Source organism: Bos taurus, chromosome 7, assembly GCF_002263795.3.
Source record: "Bos taurus isolate L1 Dominette 01449 registration number 42190680 breed Hereford chromosome 7, ARS-UCD2.0, whole genome shotgun sequence".
Lineage (NCBI taxonomy): Eukaryota > Metazoa > Chordata > Mammalia > Artiodactyla > Bovidae > Bos > Bos taurus.
Genome location: NC_037334.1, coordinates 109922949 through 109931711, shown reverse-complemented (window position 1 = coordinate 109931711; position 8763 = coordinate 109922949). Strand labels below are relative to the sequence as shown.

The window sequence follows — 8763 nt, the reverse complement described above, 5'->3', positions numbered from 1 at the left end:
TTTAAAATTTCATTTCATTATCCCTCTAATAAACTTTGAAATTTCTTCAAAAATATTACATTTATTATCTCTCACATTGTTGCATCACAACCTATACCTCAAGCTGATGTTTTCTATATAGATGCGACTAAAAACACCAAAGCCTCATTTTGGTCTCTCAAAAAATATAAAGTCTTTTATACTAAATTTCATTCTATTCAACAAAATAAATTATATGCTCTTATTCAGGTTATTCACCTACATCCTTATCCTATCAATATAATTTCTGACTCCTCATATTCGGTTTTTGTATTTAAAAAATATAAAAACTTCTACCATAAATTCTAATCAATCTAGTATTCAACAACTTTTTCTTGAATTACAATCTATTATTAGGGACAACACCTCCCCCATTTCACACACTGAAACTACAAATAAAAACATTAAAAAAGGAGGAATACACAGGAACAATTCTATCTTCTCTATCCAGAGCAGACTTCACTAGATTCCAAACGCAAGATATTCTTTAATCCTATAACTATTGTTAATACAGCTTTATTTGTTTTAAATTTTTTAAAACTTATCACAAGGAGGTATCTTGACATAAGCAGAAAAACATTTCTTAGAATTGAAAGACACTTCTCTTCCTCTGCCTGGTTGGTATCAAGATGGGCTAACTAAACAATAGAAATCTAGGAAATTTATCTTACAGGGAAAGGGGTATGCTTGTATTTCTCCAGATAGATCCAACGAAATCAGTTGGCTTTCTCTTTGAAAAATCTGCCCCAGGGGAGCATCTGGTGTTCAAAATAGAGGGAAAAAATGGCTAAATTCCCGGGAAGAAAAAAATTCCAATACAAGCCATGTGACTCTAAAAAACCTGCAAGAAACACCACCCTCAATGTCATCGACCTTATGATCTCCTTACCTAGGGATAAACAAAAACCCTTACCAATCAAGCTAAAAATCTGGTTTCTCAACAGGGAATGCCTCCAGAAATATTTTTGTTGCTATGCTTGCTTTGCTTCCCCCACTCAAGCTGAATTAGTTAATCATATTTATTGGACCTATATACATAACCCCCTTTTTTACTACAGGTATTTTAGACAATAGACTGGTGAAACCCATCTTTATTATGAAAATGTCTCAGAGCAACCGACGGCTGGTGGTTGACTTTCTCTCTTACAAGCTTTCCCAGAAAGGATACAGCTGGAGTCGATTTAATGATGTGGAAGAGAACAGAACTGAGGCCTCGGAAGGGACAAAATCAGATATGGAAACCCCAATGCCATCAATGACAACCCATCTTGGCACCTGGAGGATAGCCCTGTGGTGAATGGAGCCACTGGCCACAGCAGAAGCTTGGACGCCTGGAAAGTGATCCCCGTGACAACAGAAAAGCAAGCCCTGAGGGAGGCAGGCAATGAGTTTGAACTGAGGTAGCAACAGGCATTCAGCGACCAGACATCCCAGCTCCACATCACCCCGGGGACAGCATATCAGAGCTTTGAACAGATGATGTATGAACTCCTCCAGGACGGGGTGAACTGGGGTCGCATTGTGGCCTTTTTTTCCTTCGGTGGGGCACTATGCATGGAAAGCATAGACAAGGAGACACAAGTATTGGTGAGTCAAAGCACAACTTGGATGGCCACCTACCTAAATGACCACCTAGAGTCTTGGATCCAGGAGAACGGCGGCTGGGACACTTCTGTGAAACTCTGTGAAAACAATACAACCACCGAGAGCCAAAAGGGCCAGGAGCGCTTCAACAGCTGGTCCCTGACGGGCATGACTTCGGCTGGTACAGCTCTGCTGGGCTTGCTACTCAACTCATAGTAACCATTCCTTTCATTATAATCACTCATATTTTATACAAGCTTGTGTTCCTCTTCCTTTTGTTATAGCTATAGAGAACTTACAATTTAATAAGACTCTACGCTTTGTGACTTGTATAGATTACAAAATGTATACTTGTCTTAATTCCTCTGTTTCTTTGAAAAATGAATCCCTGGAAAGAGGGTCCCATGGCAGGACTTGCCTCCCAGCTACTCACTAAATTATTCTGGCGATCTAAACAATTCATTTGATGGTTAAGTCTTGGCATTTTGGGATTAATAGCAATTTGCATTACTGCGGTTGTTGCAGACATCACTTTACAAACCTAAATTCAAACACAAAACTTTATTCAAAATTGGACCAAAGATGCTCATGTGGGCCACTCAGGCTCAGATAAGGAAATTTAAGATGAAATACAAGAACTAAAAACAGCCATCCAATGAGTGAGAGATCCATTAATAGATTTACAAAAACAAGTAATACTAAAATGTGATTTGAATTCTACACAATTTTGTATCACTCCTGTTCAGTTCAACTATAGTGCTTACAACTGGGAACAAATTAAATTTCACTTGCAAGACATACATGATAATGCTTCCCTAAATGTACAATTATTGCAAAAGAACATCTTTGAAACCTTCTCTAAAAGTCTTCCCTCTTTCAATAATTTGGAAACTTTAGCTGAATAGCTAGCTGATCAATTATCTGGGCTAGATCCTCAAAGATGGTTCCAAAGTATTACTCATAGTATTGGGTCTGATGCTGTAACATTGGTAATTGTCCTGGTAATTATATTTGTTGCATAAGGATGCCTTTCAACATAAATTGTTTCCACTAAACAAATTCAATTGGTCAGGGCCTTTTTCACAAAAATAATAAAAAAGGGGGGAATTGTCAGGGAACGTTTAATTTTAAGGAAGCCTATATGTTGTTTTCTGGTTCTCAAGGGCCCTCGGTTCCTTATCAGTTCCTGGAAAACAGGAACTAACAGAGCTGCACGCAGTTCTCAGGACTGAGGTCATGAGGCGGAACAAGTACATGGATTCCTTTCAGTAAGCTTTTACTTTTCTGTAAAACTACTTAGTCTTGTTCCTATTTCCAATACATGGATTGTCTTCTGGCCCCATGGCTATTGTTATTCCCTCAGTTACTATTGTTATGCATCTGGTTATGGTGTTTTTCACTTTACTGTTTTTTGCCTAAAGCTTCCTTGTATTACAATATATAAGCACACACTGCCATGAATAAAGCACCCTAGTGCCACTAGAAACTTGGGTCTCCCACATCCTTCTTTTCTTCACCTTCTTTTCATTGACTCCTGTCCCCAGGTTCTGGTCTGTCAAGAACACCATAACAGGTGTGTTAGCAAATCGTCTCTCTTTGCACGCTTTGGGCCATTGAGTTTTTCTGTTTTGTTTCTGCCGCATTCTCCTGTCTAGAAGCCAGAGCTTCCTCCGTGGAATGCTTTCATGGTTGTTTCATAATCCACTGCTAAACCCATCCCAGTGTCCTTGACTGAGACAGACAAATCTCTGCTCTGGGTGGGCGTTTTCAACCTCTTCCATAGCCCTGAGTTGTCTGGTTCACCTCTCACTTCCTGATGGTCCACCAGCATCTCTAGAACGGCCCCTGGACAGGGCTAAGCTCTGGGCATATCTCAAACCCTGATCTTTGCACTGCGCTGCAGCTCTCTTCTGGGAGCCCTCCGAATTACCCACCAGAGACAGTCCTTTGCCACTGCTCTGGTTACCTACTGCTGCATAACTATTTATCCCAGATCTAATGGCTTAAAGCAGCAACTCTTTGCTTATAATTTACTTTTACTTTTCTTGCAGGAGGGCTTTAGGAGTAGCTCACTGGGTGCTTTCTGTTCTATTTGGCATTGGTGGAAGTCACTCATTGCAACTGGAGGATGGGCAGGTCTTGTGTCTAAGACTTAAAGGTTGGGTGCTTTGACTGGGAAGTTGGCTGTTATCCAGAGTGTTTGCCCAGGGCTTCTCTAGGCTGGTGGTCTCAGGGTGGACAATTTATTACAGGCAGGGCTTCCAAGGAATGTTCTAGAAGAGATAAAATGGACCAGAAATTGGCACTGAATTATTCCTGCTGTGTCCCAAAATGGTCACAGAGCTTACCTGAATTCAAAGGGAAGGCATATAACTATCTCTGTCTCTCCGTGGGAGGACTGTTAAAAAATAATAATAATTGTGATCATCTTTGGCCACCATAGCCATTTGCAGGCTCTGTGAGAACAGGTCAAACTCCTGCACTATTTTTGTTCTGTTGCTGAAGCACTTTTTAGTTTTCTCTTCCAAGAGTCAGGCTCGTGTATGCTGCATCCCTCCACTATGTAAAACATATTTCAAAACTCTCCATGTGACCCCATGAAAGTCCACATCACAAAGCTCCAGGTGGGAGTGGGGTAGAGGGGTGGGACTCAACAGGAAGGCAGCTGTCTCTAAAGATATCCCCTGGCCCACCTTCCCCTCTCCCCATGCTCAAGCCTGCTGATACCCTCGAACTGGCCGTGGGCTCCTGGAGTTATGCAATGGTTCTGACACATTTCCTTTGTAAACTTTGCATGTGGGGATTTGTCTCACCCTGCATTTGATCCATGACATACACCTACATGAATTGGCACCTTGAAACTAAAACAGAAAGTTTCACTGTAACTTGAGTGGAGTTTATATTTTGGATGATCGTCAAGGCAAAAATGGATGTGGGCCCAATTTGCTTCAAGTGTGCCAAGGAAAAAGAAACCCTACCATCCCCAGGATATGGGGGAGAAGAATTTGAATCTCTTCTCTCTTGATTCAGCTGTGGCCTAAAAATAGGGTTGTCACAGGGCAGGGCAGCAGTGGGGGTTTGATCACACTCTCCAGCTGCGACGTGGACCTGGGGCTGGAAAGACGGCAGTTTTCTGGGGTGTAACATCAGAGGTGGGGTGTCCGGGGGGTGGGGCGGGCTGCTGGGAAGGATTCGGGCTTCGCTTGGGTCCCATGGCCAGGTGACTTGAGGAGTCCATCTCCAAGGGCCTTCCATTGCTACTGGGACTGAAGGATGGCTGAAAAGGCGGGCAGTTCCAGAGGGAAGGTGTCTGTGTCTGCTGACCTTGGGGAGAACACGGCTTGTGGCTGAAACTGACCATAGCCTGGTTAGGAGTGAGACCCCCCCAAGAGCCAGCACACGTCATAGCAGGTGCTTGCTAAAGTGACTTCTGAGTTGTGTAGACTTAAATGACTTCTGGACTTGTGTGGCTGAAAGAGGTATCTAAGTGGCCATTAGAGCTGAACTGGAGAAAGTTTCTTTTCTTGCCAATGTTTGTGTTTACATAGTGATTTCCTCTTAAAGAGAAGATCACAAAAAGGGTGAGAACAAGTTAAATGTGCAGTGGAGAAATCTGACAAATAGCTTTCTCAGCCAGGTGGTCAAAGTTAACAGCATCGGCGACAAGTCAGGTTGACAGCAGGTGCCCTTGATGTGATGAGAAATGGAATTTTACCCCCATGACCTTCCTTCTAATCATGACCCAAATCCAGCCTAATCATGAGAAAAGCATCAGCCAAACTCTAGTTGAGGGACATCCTGCAAACTATGAGACCAGTACCCCTCACGTTTGTCAAGGTCTTTAAAAATAAGTCTGAGAAATGTCACAGCTTAAGAAGATATGGTGACTAAATGTAATGCAGTATCCTGGACCCTAGAACAAAAAGAGGACCTTAGATAAAAACGAAGGAACTATGCCGTGTATATGGGCTTCTATTAATAGTTATATGTAAACACTGGCTTACTAATTGTAACGAATGTACCACACTAATGTTGGATGTTAGTAGGGGAAACTGAGGCAGGCTATATGCAATCTCTCTGTACCATATTCAAAATAGTAATTTTTCTGTAATTCCAAGTGTTCTAAAAAATAGTCTATTAAAAATGTGATGTGTGTCTGTACCACTTGTAAATAGAAATACTAAATAGTTAATTCAGTTCAGTTCAGTTTAGTTGCTCAGTCATGTCCGACTCTCTGCGACTCCATGAACCACAGCACACCAAGCCTCCCTGTCCATCACCAACTCCTGGAGTTTGCTCAAACTCATGTCCATTGAGTCGGTGATGCCATCCAACCATCTCATCCTCTGTCATCCCCTTCTCCTCCTGCCTTCAATCTTTCCCAGCATCAGGGTGTTTTCCAAAGATGTCAGCTCTTCGCATCAGGTGGCCAAAATATTGGAGTTTCAGCTTCAACATCAGTCCTTCCAATGAACACCCAGGACTGATCTCCTTTAGGATGGATGGGTGGATCTCCTTGCAGTCCAAGGGACTCTCAAGAGTCTTCTCCAACACCACAGTTCAAAAGCATCAATTCTTTGGTGCTCAGCTTTCTTTATGGTCCAACTCTCACATCTATACATGACTCCTGGAAAAGCCATAGCCTTGACTAGACGGACCTTTGTTGGCAAAGTAATGCCTCTGCTTTTTTATACTCTGTCTAGGTTGGCCATAGCTTTTCTTCCAAGGAACAAGCGAAAGAGATCCAAATCATTGGCCTGCCTATACTTACTTACACAAATGTCCCATAACAGTCCTTTTCCCTGTCCCTTCACTTTCTACCCTCACACAGGCCCTGAGTATTTTCCCTGAACTGCTGTCACCTCCTGATTAGTCCCTTTGCCTCAGCTTCTTCTTCTTCCTGACCCTGCACCCAACAGTCACCTCACAATTCAGTTTCTTTCTGGTTTAAAAATCTCCTGGAGACCTCACCATTGCTCTCTGTGTAAAAGGCATTCTTCAGGGCATTTAATACCTTCCAGGATCTGGCCCCAAAGTTCTGAGTACTTTTCTATTATTCCTTATAAGGCATCACCAGCTCAACGGACATGAGTTTGAGTAAACTCCGGGAGTTGGTGATGGACAGGGAAGCCTGGTGGGCTGCAGTCCATGGGGTTGCAGAGAGTCAGACACAACTGAGCGACCAACACTTTCACTTTTCACTTTCATGGCTTAGAGAGACCTATGGAGAAATGTGTCTTGAGGGTTATTACACTGATTTCCCCACCTCTTCACCCCATGCTCTTAACACAAAGTCTAGTCCAGTGCTTGGGCCATGATAGGTATTCAGCTTGTGTCTATTGGTTTATTGAATGCTTGAGATTGATTTTGGAGGAGAGCATTTTCTTTTAAAGCTAGAGCTGACCATGCTGTTAGCCTGTAGAGTCAGCGGCTTCACCCAGGGCTGCAGCAACCTACCCATGGATTGCAAGGACGCTTAACACTCTCTGACTTTCCAAGTCAGATCCCAGGCTGCCAGCTTGGCTCTACAACTCAGCACTCTTATCTGTAAAGAATTCGTCACACATGTGATTTAGCCCGGCTTTTCCCTTGAAAGCTGTTTCTGATAATGACTTACACCTGTTTATTCCGAATGGAAGCATTGGAGAGGAGACCAGTGTGTGACTGATCCCAGACGCTGCAGTCATTTCTGGGTGGCCCTGGGTGCAGCCGCAGAGACCGGGGTGGCTGGGTCTCATCAGCCGGCTCAGTGAGAGAGCATGCTTGCTTGGTGGAGTTTCCAGCAGTGAAGGTTTGAGGGTAAGGAAAAGTAAGATATTATTTTTGGCTTGAGTGCTCACCTTTAAAATCATATGAAGATCGTACCCTGAGTTTCCAAAGTCATTCACCTGTTTTCCCTGCAATAACTGGAAAAGCAGAATGCGCTGTCACACACACATGAACATGTTCATTTCTTGATTTAAAATTATAAATACATTCATTGTAGAAGATTCAAATAAAGATTAGAATAGTGTCCAAAATATACTGAACACAGTGGAGACTTTCCCTCTCATGCCCAGCTTCTTTCCTAACTGGTAACTACACTTCCAAGTTTGCTGGTCATCTCTCCAGTCCATTTTACACACATATCTACATCTTCCTTTGTGATTTTATTCTAATATATATTGTACGTTATATATATATATATATATATATATATAATCAGGATTTAATTTGAGCTTAAAGTTCAAAAATAAGTTAACCACTTAAGCATTTGCTTTCATCAAATAGTAAAATGTCCAAGACTGCCAGGAAGTCTGCAGTGCTGTGAGGGGCCCAGGCTTTTTCTGTCTTTCTAATTCTATCCTTATTTGTTGCTTTTGCCCACGTACTTTTTACCTCAAGACTTCAGAATAGTTGCTACATAGCATTTCCCCACATTCCATATGGAAGGAGGGAAAAGGGCAAAGAGCAATGACTTTTCTTTGGGAGTGTCCCCTGGGAAACCGCTGCATGAGTGGAGCTCGTGAACCACAGCTGGCATCACCTCTTAGCACCTGAGAGGTGGCCCAATTTTGCCCCACTGGAAGCCAAGTCCCATCAGGAGGTAACAGCCAGAATGTGAGTCAGCTCCTTGTCTCTACTTTTACATAAGCTGATATCAATAGTTTGTTTCCCAATTCTTGTTCTTTCTGATCCAGCTTCTTTCCTTTTGAGGTAGTAGAATTTATTTTACTCTTTTATTTTGAAATAATTATAGGTTCAAAGGTGTTTCTAATATACCCTTGACCCAGTCCTCCCCAGTGGTTCCGTCTTTCATAATTACAATGGAAAAACCAACAATTTGGCATTGGCACAGTATATGTGTACAGAGGTAGCAGATTTTTGTTTTCCTTACTGTCTTCTTAAATGTTTCTTGTAAGATTCACATTTCTTGCTGTGATTAATCCCCAGATTTGGCTGACATTATGTAGAAGCCACAGTACTTCCACATGTGTTCTGTGCCAATCTTTCTTGGGCACAAACTTTCCAAGATAAACATGTCTCCAACATCAGGAATCCTTTCTATGTAAATATTGGTGAGACAGTTACACATGTACAGTGCATATAGAAAATGCGGTTTGCTTAGGAAAGTCTCAAAATATTTGGTAACCTTGAATGCATTTTTGCCTTTTTTAATTT

The 8763-nt window shown here is 42.2% G+C and overlaps 1 pseudogene; it reads left to right on the top strand.

The window, feature by feature from the left end:
• The first annotated feature begins 958 nt into the window (after window positions 1-958).
• LOC104969030 (bcl-2-like protein 1) lies at window positions 959-2251 on the top strand (annotated as a pseudogene).
• Window positions 2252-8763: the final 6512 nt, after the last annotated feature.